At 42.6% G+C, this 15,809-nt stretch overlaps 1 pseudogene; it reads left to right on the top strand.

The window, feature by feature from the left end:
• Positions 1-6,861: 6,861 nt before the first annotated feature.
• The window catches only part of LOC117015798 (deleted in azoospermia-like), a 32,025-nt pseudogene continuing 23,077 nt past the window's right edge, over positions 6,862-15,809 (top strand).

Genomic DNA, 15,809 nt, shown 5'->3' with positions numbered 1-15,809 from the left:
GTCTGGGGTGGAACTGAAATTTCCAACCTTATAATCACAGGGTTGGTTCCCCTGGCAACCAGCCCCTAGGTTAGGTTATCTGGGGGTTTTTCCAAATGTCACCTAATAAACATAAAAAATACACCTTTACTGCTTTGATCACTTAGGAAATTCTAAGGGTTTTAGGAGCTTCATGCCAGGAACTGGAATGAAGATCAAATATATATTTCTGATTAGAAATCATAGTATCACACCAAGCTGGGCAGCTGGGGCTCATTCCTCCTGGGAACTTCCTCTAAGAGACAATGAAGACCTTGTATCAGAGTCCTCTCACACGATGGGGGAAGAAACTGAGGTTTTTATTCAACAGCAGCTTTTTTTTAAGCTTTAGTATTCTTCATTACCAATATTTTATACAATACAGCCATTAAATTTAGCGTCTCAAGGGAAAAAAATTGAAGAAAACAGGAGAATGGTAACTCACTGAGAAGCTTATGTACCTAGTTAGATTTTGTTTGTCTTGAATTGTTTAAAAAACTCAGGTCCAGAATATTAGTTATCCTAGTTACTATCCCAATCAAATGCAATATCTGTGTGTGGATTTTAGATAAAATATAAAGTATTTCCAACTAACAACACAATATCAACTGATTGAAATGTTTAGAATTGGTTTTACTGGGTTTAAATAAAGAAAACTTCAATAAAGCTAACTATATATTGGGCTTCACTGACTAAAAATGCAGTTTTAAGAACTACGCTTTTGCAGTGAATTTCTAGACAAATCTTGAGTGTAAAGCACAATATCTCTGGAAGCTTCTTAGAAAGGCAGACTCTTCACCCTCATTTCTGATCTACTGAATCAGAATCTGCACTTTGCAGGAACCTCATAGGGTGTACATTTAAATTTGAGAAACACAGATCTAGATCAATGGTTCTCAAATTTTAATGGGCATTAGAAGTCCTAAGAGGGCTTACTAAAAACTCAAATTTCTGGGAAAATAGTAGGAGCCTCATGCCTCTGTTAATGGAGTGATTGATTCTGGACTGGGGTTGCAGGAACTAATTCTCTTGGAAACCAGCTAAACCCCTTGTATCTAACATCAGTAGCAAACATGGCTATCCACTTTAATTTCCCTCTGCCCACACTGTTCCGGCATTTTCTCCATCAGCCACATGCCCATTGCCCCTGCCCTACCAGACCTTTCTATGAAACCTCAGAAGTACCACCTGGTAAACAAAACATTGTCCCCAGATATTTCTGTCACCTCTGGCCTTACTGATCCCTTCCTGGCTTTGCTCCAGGTTAGTCATTCCCCAACTGTTCCCATATTATTTCTTCTCCCTCTTGTACAGCCCTTACACTTCAGGGCTTGGATTCAGGGATGGCCTCCTATCCTCTTTCAGACCCCTCCACCTTCCTGGGATCCGTTTGCGTCCTCTGAGTTAGGCTATTGCTACAGGAGAGTGGGCTTTTCTCGGTGCAGTGTCCAGGTTCTTGGCATCTCGAGCAAAGAATTGAACAAGACACAGAAATAAAGTGATGAAAGAGTAGTTTATTAGAAGAGATCGTACACTCCAAAGAAATAGGAGTGGACCTGAGAATCAGAAAATAGCTCAAGGGCTCATTGTTGAAAGAAAAAGTACACTCCAAAGGGTTTGGAGCAGTCTCTGAGCAAAAGCAATTCTCAAAAGGCTCAAAGGGCTTGGACTGGTGAGCGCTGGGGGTTTTTATTCTTTTATCTCTAGAATGGGCTGTTTGTTTCCAGGAGTGGGACCACTTGATTGACACCTGTGATTGACAAGAGGCTATTACTTCACCTTTTTAGACTGCGCATGTTCCTTCCCAGAATTCAGTCTGCTATAATGATATTAATGACTTCCAGGCATATGTGCAATATTATAATGATGGTATAATGAGGCCCAGGTGAAACAAATGTCGTTGTGGCCTTTACTGCACAGGTGTGAGTGGCTGGTTTAATCTGGTTGGGTATTTTGTACCCATTGGTTCCTCATAGGGGTAGATAATTACAATGAAACGGGGACGTTTTGGGGGAAGAGGGGAGGTCCTTTGGGCGGTTGTACTCTGTGGGTCATGCAGGAACGCAGAGACCCGATGCCTGTCTCTAACTGCCTGCCTTGTTTTCCCCTTGAGAGACATGAACCCCATAAAATCTCTATGGGAAGTTGAGGGACAGGAGGTCTTTTTTTCTGTATCTGCTTCCTGCTGGACAGGGGCGTAGAGCTTTCCCTACCTATTGGGGGATTCATGGAACTCTCGCCCTATCTGATCTTAGAGGAAAGGAAGGGGTCTCGAGATCGGCCTGGAAGACCATGCTGGCTTCTTTGGTTGGGACTGACAATCTTGCTGGGGTATTGTGGGGACAGAGCCAGGAGTGCAGTTTCCAGGCTCTTGGCATCACGTGGAAAGGTGCTGGTTCAGGTAGTAAATGGCCATCAACTGTGATTGGATGGCCATCAGCTGTGGGTAGTTGGCCGTCAGCTGTAACCAGTGAGTCATTGGCCACTAATATAACTGCTGTGGCTACGCTAGCAGCAAATGGGGGCTGGCAAGAAGATGGTGGCTGAGCTAGCAAGCGGCGGAGTGTGGATTGCAGATTGCAGAGAAGCGGATTGCTAGCAAGTGAGATTGTTTGGCAGTGACAAGTGGATGGTGGGTTGCAGATAGTGTGGCTCCGGCTTCCTGTGTCTCCAACCCAGCCGCCAGTGAGAGTATAGTGGTATGACTCCCCTAACTATGACTCCGTGGCTGTTCCTGTTTGGCCTCACCATGTCCTGTGTTCTTATGTGGGGAGCGGGAGCAGAGACCCCACATGATGCCCCGCGTGACTCCCTGCATGACAGGTATCCTCTGTATTCCCAAGGCCCCTAAATGAGGAAAACTAGATTTTAATTAATAACTCTGTTAGTTCTATAGAGCCTGTGGTCGTTCAATCAATCATTCAGGTGTCGTTAATTGTCCAGGAGTTAGGCCCGGAAATGGTAGGAGAGAACATTAGGCTTCAATGATTACAATCAACAAGTATGAACCACAAGTTTTAGGGTCATTATCTCAAGCAGGAGTAGGAGCTAAAAAACTGGGGGAAAGGAAACTTAAGGAGAAGGAAACTTTAAATTTCTACAGGAAAGAAAACTTAAAGTTTTTCGGGGGGGGGGGCTACTCGTTGACCCCTATCACTACCACCTTCTTTCTCCTGGGTGAGGGTAATGCCTCACCAACCCTGCCCCTGCCCTTCCATTCCCCACTTGAGTAGTTCAAATACATATACTGAAATGCAAACGATTAAGCCATTGTCCTAAGCATAAAAATATGGCTCCTTACCTTGTTTTTAGTATCAAGATTTGCACTCTAGACCCCATCTCCAGTCATCCCTGTACTCTTTCTTTACTACTGTCATTTTATGCTCCAACTATTGTAAGCTGACTCCATCCAGAACCATTCATCCTCTCTACCTCCCTTTTTCTCCCTAATCCCTACTTTTCATGACTCCACCCAAATGTCTCCAAGAAAAATCCTCTCTGATCCCATGACTCTTGTGGGTTTGTCCTTGAAATAATAACCAGAGTACCAGGTTATCCTCCTATGTACTGCTAATAGCACAATTTTATAATTGCCTTTTATTAGGTTGGTGCAAAAGTAATTGCAGTTTAAAAGGTTAAAAATAATTGTAAAAAGACAATCCAAAAAAAAAAAAAATTTGCAAAAACCTAAATTACTTTTGCACCAACCTAACACTTAAATGCTTTCTGCCCATAAACAACATGGGGCTTATGACTCATTCTCTGTTTGTAGCACTTAGAATTCTGTTGAGCTATAAGTTACAGAAACCACCCAGTGGTTTAATATATTAAGAGGTTTTTTTTTTCTCTCACATTTTTAGTTTGGAAGAGGGCCATTCCAGTGATTTGATAAGTCCTCCAATAACTGATATTTCAAGATTGTTGTTCTAACATCTTTAATATATGCTGTTTGCTCCTCGTGTTCATTTCATGGTCCCAAAATGGCTGTTTCTCTCCGGCATCTCATCTACTTCCCAGAGATGGATAAGGGTGAAGGACAAAAGTTTCTGCTAACTTAGCCAGCCCCTTCCTAGCTGCAAGGAGAGCTGGAGAATACAGTTTGTAACCAGACACATTGCTGTATGAACAAAATCAGGATGTTTTTAACAAGGAAAGAGGTGAGAATGGATATTTGAGAGGCAACTGTTGGTGTTTGCCACATCCCGAATCCTCAGAACTTAACACCTTCAAGGCGTAGCCAAGAGTAAGGCTCAATAAATATTGGTGGAATGAAAGAATGAGCTATAATAAATACACATAGCCAGTTATGGGGACATAGAAGAAAGACATTGGAATCAGATAGGTGGGGGAGGGGGGATAGTAATTGACTAGAAAGGAAGACCTCTTCCTGCACTCTCTCTGGCAGCTTCCTTCAGGTCTTCCCCCTACCCTCCCCTTCAGATCTTTATGCTCTCATGTCTCCAGGTTCCCTTCTTCCTAGGCCCTTGGTGCTTACATTTTGTCCCTTCATGGAGCAGCCCTGGGGCTCTGTGAATCTCACATCAGCATGATCCTCCCAAAGTGTTCTAGGCTCTAATGTACTTCTCCTCCAAGCTGAAACAATTTTTATCATAAGAAAATCTGAAAATGAAAATGTTCAAAAAAGACAAAACAACTCCTGCAAACCAGTTTTAACATTTTAATGTAGAGTCACCTAAATTTTTCTCTATGTACATTTTTAAAAAAACAAATATGGAATACATAGTACATACTGTTTTGTAATTCCTCCATTTACTTTGTTGTAAACATCTTTCCATGCCAATTAAATGTTTGCCATAATTTTAAGTGTTGCTACCTTGGATTCCATTTTAATGTCTTGTTTGTACTTGATCTTTGCTTTCCACCTACAGCTCCACAAATCAGACCTCAGGACTGAAATACAATATGTCAGCTGGGTCCTGTAAGAAGCAGATGCCAGGATGGAATTAGAAGTGCAAACAATTTCTTGAGGGAAATACCTTTAAAGGATAAAAGGGAGAGGGAACAGGAGTAGGCAGGGACAGCCTTCATAGAAAATACAGGCCTGAGTCCTGTGAAAGGAGGGATGGAGAAGGAAGGGAGATGCCTCAGACTGCAGTGCAGCTCTGAGAAAGTCACAACAAGGCCAGTGGGGAGTCTCTGTGCAAGATTTGCCCATTAGAAGAGTCTTGGTAGAAATGACATGGATTTCATACCCCCACCATGTTTTATCATTTGCTGGCAGCAGCATAGACTCAGTGTGAACACTGCAGTGGATCTAAAGTTACATCACCTGGAGGCTCTCAGCCAATGTCATTCTTCTCAATAAGCTCTCTTACAAGTTTCATGGATGCCATATGCATGCTCTTGGTGATTCAGTCATTTCCAGCAGTGTGAAGATGGAACATTAACTAATTAGTCTGAAATAATGGTCTAGACATCCCGTCCGCAGAAACTAAGTTCTTCTACTGGGGCAAATGTTGAGGAAGGCACCCCCACATGCTGGCCCTTCCTGGCAGCATTTGGGCATCATATTGATTTTATACTGTTGCCTGTGGATGAACTATTTGCCTAAACTGATGACAGAAGAAGGACAGCCAAGTCAGGTTAAGCAATAATTAGGAGATAAGTGAGCCCATTGTGTATGGTACAAAGAATCATGTGCTTGCTCAGAACAATAACTCATGCAGGCCACTGCAGGAAGTCATTCTGGGTCCGTTATAATACCCATCAATCTGACAGTCTGTATTGATCTCTGAAGATTGACTGTGACTATTTGAAGCATGCCTCTTTTGGGCAGCTACTATAACCCAGCTTGGTGGAAAAGTTCTACTTTAATTGCTTCAGCACACTTCAATTCTCCCTGTAATCCTAGGATTGAGAATTCACATTTTTAGAAGGGTCTTATTCCCTAGAAGCTGAGCCTGGTACAAGAATTTTAGTGCGTTTGCTTTTTTGCAGGAGCACTCTCAGGAGAGAAAGAGAGGAACAGGATAGGGCAGGGGAAGACCTAGCCAGACAATCAGCTCTTATGCATATTTTGGAGCAAGAATTAATATAAGACCCGGTCTTATTTTACTATAAGACCAGGTCTTAATATAATATAATATAATATAATATAATATAATATAATATAATATAATATAATATAATATAATATAATATAATACTGGGTCTTATATTAATATTTGCTCCAAAAGATACATTAGAGATTATTGTCTGGCTAGGTCTTATTTTCGGGGGAACACAGTAACAGATAAATGACCCTAAGCTGACCTCATGAGCACAGTGGAACCAAGATTCATGAAACTTAAGTAGCAGAGATGCTACTTTTACCACCCAGAGTTAATTAAGAAGTGAGGAGTCCATCAATAAGGAAGATCCGATGCAGGAACCAAATTTAGACACACATAGGACTGATTAATTAAACTGCCAGATTGGAATTCTTTGTTCTCTTTTGCCCCTTTCACAGTCCTTACCTAAGATGACTTAGTTCCAAGATGACCCTATCTGAGCCATTAAATTAGAATTAATAAATATGGATAGCCCCTTCCTAATCTTATCCTTTAAATTTACTCCAAGTCTTTGTCTGGGGGAGACTGATCTGAGACTTGTCTCCTATCTCCTTGTTTAGCTGGTCTGATGAATAAATCTCTTTCTCTGGGAAAAACTGTTGACTCAGAATTTGCTTTCTCCATCTGCAGAGAGCATAGATCTTATTGTCTTTTTTTGTTAATACTAGGTATTCAGGGGTAGGTAAGGGTACTCATACTCAGGGAGTTTCAATGTAATAAGCATGGGCAATCTTGTGAAATGAGAGAGAAACAAACTACTACAGGAGCTAAGATGGACATCTATAGATGGAACAAAGTGTGGAATAGTCAGTTTTTCTGGAGGAACCAGAAAATACTCATCAAGGATGTGATACGTGAGGTGAGTCCTAACAAAAGTTTAATTAAATATGTGGAAGCGCATTTCAGGCAGACGTAATAGCATGAAAAGCTGGGAGTTGTAACACAGTGCAGTCCCTTTTGGAAATGGCAAATCTCTGGTGAAGTAAGATTCTCTGATGCAGCAGGGCCGGGGGTAGGACCTGGTAGCTGGGCTAAGGATGCAAGCAGGGCCATCCAGGAAGACCTTGAAGCCATGGTGAAGCTGAGGAATTGCAAACTGCCAGCACAAGCATCTCTCTTTTGAAGTTCCTGGCCTTGGGAGTTTGCTCAGCCTATGTGTATGACAGGCTGAAAAAAAAAAAACATAAATTACCAAGCCCCAGAAGCTTTCAATCAATGATTAAAAGTTGCTGCTGTGGGCTTCCAGTCAAGATGGTGGAGCAGGTAAATGCTGTGCTTACCTCTTCCCATGACCACATCAAAATTACAACTAAACTATAGAACAGCCATATTGAGAGTCACCTGAAATCTAACTGAAAAGAAGTCCTATAAATAAGGATATACAGAATAATCCACCTCAAGGCTGGTGGGAGGGGCATGGACTCTGAGTGGGCTGGTCCCACAACCACGTGTAGTGGTTCAAAATCAGGAGGGATATCTCGCTTGCAGAGTGCCCCCCTGAGGAGCAAGAGGTCCCAGCCCCACACCAGACTCCCCAGCCCAGGGTTCCAGTGCTGAGGAGAGAAATCCCCATAACTCCTGGTTGTAAAAACCAGCAGAGATTGTGGCAAAGTGAGACGGAAGGCTGCTGGAGTCCTACTGTTTCTCTTAAAGGGCCTGCTCACAGACTTACTGACAAACTCACTGACTCTGAGCCTCAGTGCTGATGCAGCAGCTCGAAAGTTGCCAGGGACATATAGGGAGGAACTGAATTGTCTGGCTTCAGGGTAAGGGCTGGAGGGGCAGCTTTTTCCCAGACAGAAGTGGTAGCAGAAGTGGTAGCCCTCCCCACACTCAGCCTGCACAGGTGGGTACCATAACTCAGTCTCCTAGCTAACATCATTTTCCCTGCCCTGGTGATTCCCTGAGACCCCACCCCACCCAACTTGTGAGCCCACCCAAGCCATTTCCAGTGGCTTTTCCATACAAACAGTCTGTCTTGTCTCATGCTGCAGACTTTCTGAAAAATCTTTCAAAAGTTCACAAACCCCAAACAAGCAGCATCTGTCCTCAGCATACCCTGTATCTCTTGATAGGCAGATCCAAGCCCGGCAGTAGCAGCAGCCAGCCTCCATTCACAGCTTGGCCTCTCCCAGGCACCTCCAAGGCCAGCACAAGTGGCAACCACCTGCAGATCACTTTGTAACTCACAAGTGGCTCCAGGCAGGGTACAGGCAGCATCTGACCCTGGCCTGCACCAGAGCCCCTCCCAAGAGGCCCTAGAAACAACACACCTGGTGGCAAGCTTCAGACTACACTGGAGCATCATTAGCCAACCATTTCCAAGAGCGACACACCCAAAGGACAGACTGGGCAGGCCCCAGAGCCCCACTAAAACGAATCCTGCTCTCTAGGGACAGCCCCTGTAAAATTACTCCACTATAGTCACAGCCAGTTTTCACAACCAATCAGCCTAAGTGTCAATCCCTCTCACTGATGTGCCAACAGCAATCAAGGATCAATTACAATAGGAGGACACACACAGCCTACACAAGGGACAAACCTGAAGCTCAGGAGACTGGAGAGGCTGTACCACTGAGCCCCACAGCACACCTACTACATAAGGCCACTCTACTAAGATTGGGAGACATAGCAGCCCTATCTAATACATAGAAACAAACATAGAGAAGCAGTCAAAATGGGGAAGCAAAGAAACATGGCCCAAATGAAAGAACAGAACAAAGCTCCAGGAAAAGAACAAAACAAAATAGAAACAAGCAATCTACCAGATGCAGAGTTCAAAACACTGGTTCTAAGGATTCTCAATGATCTCAGTGAGAACTTCAACAAAGAAATAGGAAACATAAAAATAGAGATAGCAAACATAAAAAAGAACCAGTCAGAAATGAAGAATACAATAACTGAAACAAAGAATATATTAAAAGTAATTAACACTAGATTAGATGAAGCAGAGGATTGAATCAGTGATTTGGAAGATAAATCTCCTGAAAATTCTGAGGCTCCAAGTCCAACCATCTCCAGAGAGGCCAGCACCCAGTCCTCCACAGATGTGACCAGCCAAGGCTATTTTTCACCTGAACTCAGAATCATGCCAAACACAGTGTTTGTTGGTGGAATTTGATATTAGGATGGATTAAACCAAAATTAGAAGTTTTTTTCATATATTTGGCTCAGTAAAAGAAGTGAAGATAATCATAGATCGAACTGGTATGTCCAAAGGCTGTGGATTTGTTTCTTCTTATAATGACATGATGTGCAAAAGACAGTAGAATCACAGATAAATTTCCATGGTAAAAAACTGAAACTGGGCCCTGCAATCAGGAAAGAAATTAATGTGCAGCCATGTCATTTGGTTTTCAATCCCCCTTGTGCCCCACAATTTTAGAGTGTCCGGAGCAATCCAAACATTGAAACTCATATGCAGCTTCCAACCATGATGATAACTCAGTATATTCAGGCATATCCTCCTTATCCAAGTTCACCAGTTCAGGTCATCGCTGGATATCAGCTGCCTGTATAAATTATCAGATGCCACCGCAGTGGCTTGCTGGGGAACAAAGGAGTTATGTTATACCTCCAGCTTATACAGCTCTTAAGTACCACTGTAATAAAATTGATTCAGAAGCTGAAGTTTTGTCAAGTGAATGCTCAGTTCCACCCTCTGGAAATGGGCCACAAAAGAAATCTGTGGACTGAAACATACAGACGGTGGTATCTTATCCTGTATAACCCGGAGAACAGACTGAGAAACTCTGTTGTTACTCAAGATGACTACTTCAAGGATAAAAGAGTGCATTATTTTAGAAGAAGTCAGGCAGTGCGTAAATCCGTGACCCTCTCTACAAACGTTCTAGTCTCATGGGAAGTTGTTGTTTTTGAATATAAAGGAGAGACTGAAAGTTTATCACTATTACAGAAATTTAATTTTGAATATTGATAAATCATATTCCAACGAAACAAGTTGTATTAAATTGCCTAGTTTTATTTTACAATGAAACTGTTTTTCATTAGACGTTTATTTAGAAACTGGTTCTGTGTCAAATACACAGTTGAAAGTAAAAAGTAATTGAGACTGAAAAGAATAACTTTATCTGTAAGGATTTTTTAAATTGAAATTGACATTTTAACAGTTTAAAAGCAAATGCTGACTTTCAAAAAACTGTATTAGAAAGCCCACTATTTTGAAAGGTCAGAATTTTGATAGTTGAAATATAAGCCTTTCACTTCTCCAGCAAGTACCCATGAATAAATAACACAAGGATGCTGCAGTTACTGACAGTCATGGCCCAGTAGCTGGGGTCCTTTTGAGTAGCAAGGATCTAGACGAGAGAATCTGTTGTTGAGACAGTGGAGAAATAATTTCCATAGAGAGAAATCAAGGAATTGGCTGCTTTGGCCTAAAGAAGACTGAGAGACAATTTAGTGACAGTCTTCAAAAGACAGTGTTCTAATTTTTAATTTTTTTTTAATGAGGCCAAAGCCATAGACAAATGGGCCAGCTTTGAAGCAGGTATAATTTAGGATAGGCTGCTTTCCTCTTGGCTTAGGTAATGAAATAATAAGAGGGAGCTTGTTCCAAGGATAAAACTTAGGATTTATCCTTAAAAACTTAGGATTAATCCTATGCCAGTTTAGGATTTCCAGAGAGGTTATCTTTTCTGTACTATTCTCCTAGCATCTAGAGTCTCTGCTGCATTAAGTGTGAATGTGACATACTGGAGGGAAGGCAGGACAAGGGTAAGTGTGGAGTGAGTTTATAGAAAATGTTGGAGAAGTGATGGAATTATAAGTAACTACTGCCAAGGTGGCAGCCAAAGGAAGCCAGAATCAATAGTTATGACTTTTCCAGTTCCTCAGGGAACCAGACTGGGGTAAGGAGGGGCTGGAGTTCATGTCACAAATGTCATTCACCTCACTTGACTGTCAGCTGAACTTGGCAAAGGGAAAGCAGGAGCTGAAACTCTCCAAATCCATTTAGCTTGTGATGTGTCCACAAGCAGAACAAACAATTGTCTCCAGGAACCACCCAGAGTTGGGTAAAGATAAGCCCTTTCTAGCCCCCACCTTCACCCAGGTCTCTGTATGCCATTGGGCAAAGCTTTACTAACTAAAAATTCTCTCCAAGAGGAAATCCACTGAGGAAAATGCCTATACCAATATCTTTCACAGTTCTAAGAGAGACAATATGAATGGTAAAATTTTCCAGGCTCTGGAATCAGAGTCTGGGTTTAAATACAAACTCAGCATTTAGTAGCTGTGAGTCCTTGTGAAAGTTACTTTAACTCTCCGTGTTTTATTTTCTTCATCAACCAGCTATATTCCTTCTCTCCCACTTAGCCAGGCTATGGGCTAAGGCCAGAGACAGCATTTTGCTCATTTTTGCCCTCCAGTGGCATATATTTGATAAACTTAAGGTGTCTAACTGTCCATTTTAAGATTTAAGTTGGGAGCTCCAGACAATATGGGTCACTGGGATACTGGAGAGGGAGAAAATAATGCCTGCGTGCTTCTGGCAGTCGTGCTGGAAAGGATTTGCGGAAGAGAGGTCATTCAGTCAAAGATGGCATACTCATACATTTTAGAGGAGGTGACAACTGCAGGATTCAAATGACGTCATGAGGCTTCAGTCCCCTTCTCTACATTCCTGGGCCCAGCTTATCTCAGCGTTGGCTCCATCTCCAGGTAAACTCCCCTCCTTGTGACTAGATGGAGCCTTCAGGCAACTCTAGCTGAGTTTCCTTTCTTAATAATTCTATCAGAAGTCTTGAAATTGAGCCCTTTTGGGCTCTGCTGGTTTGTGAACCAGTACCTCTGGCCAGGGTCTGATCTTATTGGTCAGGCCAATGTCACATGCTCAGCCTAGAAACTGAATGGGCGTTGGGCCAACTCTACCTACTCGACATGGGCTGAGGTTGAGGGAAGGTTAGTGCCCCCAAGGAAATGAGGCGGTTGGTACCAGAAGCAACAGGCATGTACTTTGCAGGTCGAAAGAGCTACAGACCCTCAGAGCATCCACCTCTGTGCCCTTGACTCCCTACCTCTTTCACATCCCCAATCTCTTTACCACGGGAGATGGCTACAGGTTGACGCCACGTACCTCGTATCTTTCCACTGCCCCCTCTGACTCCTGAGCTCAGCTCATAGGATTTAGCAAGGGACATGGGACTCTTTCAGGAACGACCAGAAAGAATAAGTGATTCCACATATGGAAGAGCTCAGCCCCTATTTAGCTTAACTTGAGTCTTTATAGCCAATATCTATTACATTGGTCAATGAGAAAATACATTGTGAGTTCCACACAACTGTTCTATAAATGAGATTTTAGAAGATAAGTATTCAGAAGCTAGGGATGCTCTGTTTCTGTCTGGACCAATACCCCATTGTCAATCTTCCCACTTCTGGTAAAATAAAAGCAGCTGGCCAGAAAAATCCATGAGACTCAACCTTGGCTTTGGTAGTTTAAATATTTTCATACTCGGACCACTTTTTCCAATTTTGTGACTCTTCAATCTCACCTCACTTCAAACTGTTCCTTCTTCCAACACCAACACCACAGGCTTCTCTTCCCACTCACTCCTGCCAAATGAGGATCTTCATGAAAGAAAAGGAATAGGTTTGGGAGAGAAAAAGGTAACTTCAGTGTCGGGTATTAGATCTTGGAGGTCTGTGGGGTGCCCAAGAATAGCGCTCCAGTAGGCCACTGAGTTTTAGCATCCCAAAGCTGAGAGACATTAGCTTGTGGGAGATAGGTGTGAGGAGTGTGGGGAGTGAGATATGAAGATGGATGGCCTTAGGCCTCAGTGTTTAGGAACAGAGAATGGAAGCCAGAGAGAAGCCTGAGAAGTAACTGTCAGGGAAGCAGGAAGATAACCTAGAGAGTATTGTCTGAGAAGCCAGCAGAGAATGATATTTTAAGAAGGTGAAGTGCTGAACAATACCAGATGCCTCAGACAGACCCCCCCACAATGAGCCAGAGGCCAGATTGGGGTGAGTCAAAGGATGAGCCGTATGTCAAGCAGAGGGAGCCGGGACTATAGGAAGCTGACTCCTAACACACTTCTCCATGCATGTGACCCTGTGCTTCTGGCACCAAGATGACCTGGAGCTCTAAGGAGGATTGATTATGAAGTCATTCATTAATTCATTCATTCATCCATTTGTTCAGCAAACATTTATGGAGCGTCTAGTACATGTCAGGTACTGTGCTAGACACTCAGACCCAAAAGATAAGACCAGTAGCTGCTCTAGAGATACTCAGGATTTAATTGCGGGAACACACAGATTAGATGTTGCCATGTGGTGTAGTCTGTGTTATAACTGAGTAATGAAGGATGAGGGAAGTCAAGGCAGAGGGAAGTGACAATTGAGTTGGGTATTTAGAATCTCATATAGAAAATGGCCAGCCAAGAAACCCCTTGAAGCAGGGAAGTGGTATGATTAGATTTTTGTTGTTGTTTTCTGCATAAAAGTAATGAATTTTCACAAAATCAATGCTCTCACATAACCAGCACTCAGATGAAGAAACAGGACATGAAGAGCCCCCAGAAGTCCCTCACATCTCCTTTTAGCCACTACCCCGGCATTATCTTGACTTGTCTGCCCCAACTCCTTTTGGTGTTTTCACATAAAAAAGTTACCCATTTGTGTGCTTGCCATTACATCTGTGAGATTCTTCTGTATTGCTGCATAAAGTAGAATATGGTCACTCTCCAAATTGTCTTTTAGGAAAATAGGACAAAGAGGTGAATGTTTGGGTGAATTCACCCAATGAAACTCAGTTTCTTTCTTTGCTCTACAGTCAGGTACATATAATTAACCAATAACCTTCGCTTCTTACCCCTCACCAAAATGAAATAGATGGGGCTGGTTTACCCCACTTCCATACCTCTCTTCTTAAGACTCCTTGTGCATTTCTCAGATTGTTTACAGTGTTCACTTAAGTGCAAATTCTCTTGTATGTCCATATGTGCGTACATGTGTGTATGCGTGTGTGTTGCAGGGAGGAAGGGAAAGGGAACTCTGTAGGGTTTGTTCCAGTGCCTCATTTGAAGGAGGTGGCAGATAAGGTTGACAGACTGTCCCAGAAAGAGAGAGACCAGCTTGCAGGGTACAAATGTGATGGTCAGAGTGGGAAGTGGAGCAGTGGATGGAGTGGCAGGGTGTGAATGAAGGAACCAGAGCTTAGGCTGTTCCAGTAATGAAGAGACCACCCTCAGAGGAAATCTAAGTCATTACTGTCATTCTAACTGCCACCTCCCCAAATGCTTAGGAAGCTTGCAAATCCCTAAGCAATCCATTCTCCATTTCTGTTGGAAGAAAAATGAGAAGTCATACACTGGGAGGAATAAGTAATTCCCACCTGTCTTCTTAAAAATACATCAAGACCCTGCAGAGAATATGCTTTCAAACCAAGGCTTTCAGATACCAAGCAGTTGGGCAATGTTTGCTGCCAACGTCCACGCTGCCTGACAGGTCCCCATAAAATTCCTGAAGGAAGGGGTTATAGTATTAATAAAACCTACCCTCGGAGTCTCTCTTGGCTGGGTTTGGTCCTAGGAGCCCTTCATTCTTTTCTTCAGAGGTTAATAAGCTTGTATTTTGAAGGGCAGCTCTAGATGTAAAGAGAGCTGGCTCTTTTCCCTCCCAACCTAGAATGAGGATTTGTTCTTTCTTAAATTGACAATAGAAATTATTTGAAAGGAACCTGGTGTAGGTCTGAGCACCGTGTAGGCAGTGGTAAGCTGGAAAGTCTGGAAAGACGGTGACTCCTTGCCTGTAAAATATACATTAACTTTCTCTTTGTGGGCATCCAATCTACTGCTTTTTCATACCTCTCTTTCCACCCATCTGTGAAAGTCTGATTATATTATATATTGGCAAGGTGGCAAGGTGGCTTAGAAATAACATCCTCTATAGCCTTAAATTATTGATTGGGAGCCAAGAACCTGAGAAGTAGAAGGGTCTGTCCAAGAACTTCTAGCTATATAGGGGCAGAATTGGGACTAGATAGTTTCAAAAGTCTCTTTCCTCCCAAACTGAAGTTTCTCTTTTCTGTTTACTTCTCAGCAGCCTCTTGGTAAGAGTTCTCTGATAATCCCATGTCATCTTTCTGTGATCTAGGTCACTATTGTCTTCTAGTCTCCATGAATATTTTCCCAATCACATCAAGACTTATTCTCAAGAAAAATATGGTATAATACCCACATGAGGCTATTACTGGCTGCTGATGGGCCATGTGGCATCCCAGTCCCGAGAGAATTTGCATTTCAAGGGGGGTAGAGGCATGCACACATCTCAAATAGTCATTCCTGCAATTTATAGTGCTATGACTTCTTGCCTTCTCGGCACATGGTACACTGAACTTCTCCATCCTTGCTTAATCAGATGTGGCCACATGATGCTCTTCGGCCAATGAAATGAAGTAGAAGTGACGTGTCAGTTTTGATGGAAGCTTTACAAACCAGTGTACGGTTTTTCACATTCTTTTGTCCTCCCTTAGCAATCGAAAGTATTTGTCAAGGTGGGTCTACTGACTCACGTTAGATTTACAAGAGAGTGAGAAATAAATTTTGGTGGATTAAGCCTCTGATACTTTGGGGATGTTTGCTACTGCAGCGTGACCTAGTATACCCATTCTGGTAAATACGCTGTGGAACTTCAGGTATTGAAAATTGCCTGCCCAATAGCACTGGATTATTAGAGGACATGGACTATGTCACT

The sequence above is a fragment of the Rhinolophus ferrumequinum genome, chromosome 23 (genome assembly GCF_004115265.2).
Source record: "Rhinolophus ferrumequinum isolate MPI-CBG mRhiFer1 chromosome 23, mRhiFer1_v1.p, whole genome shotgun sequence".
Classification (NCBI taxonomy): domain Eukaryota; kingdom Metazoa; phylum Chordata; class Mammalia; order Chiroptera; family Rhinolophidae; genus Rhinolophus; species Rhinolophus ferrumequinum.
The sequence above is the reverse complement of the archived record's forward strand: the minus strand, read 5'-3'. Positions and strand labels throughout refer to the sequence as shown.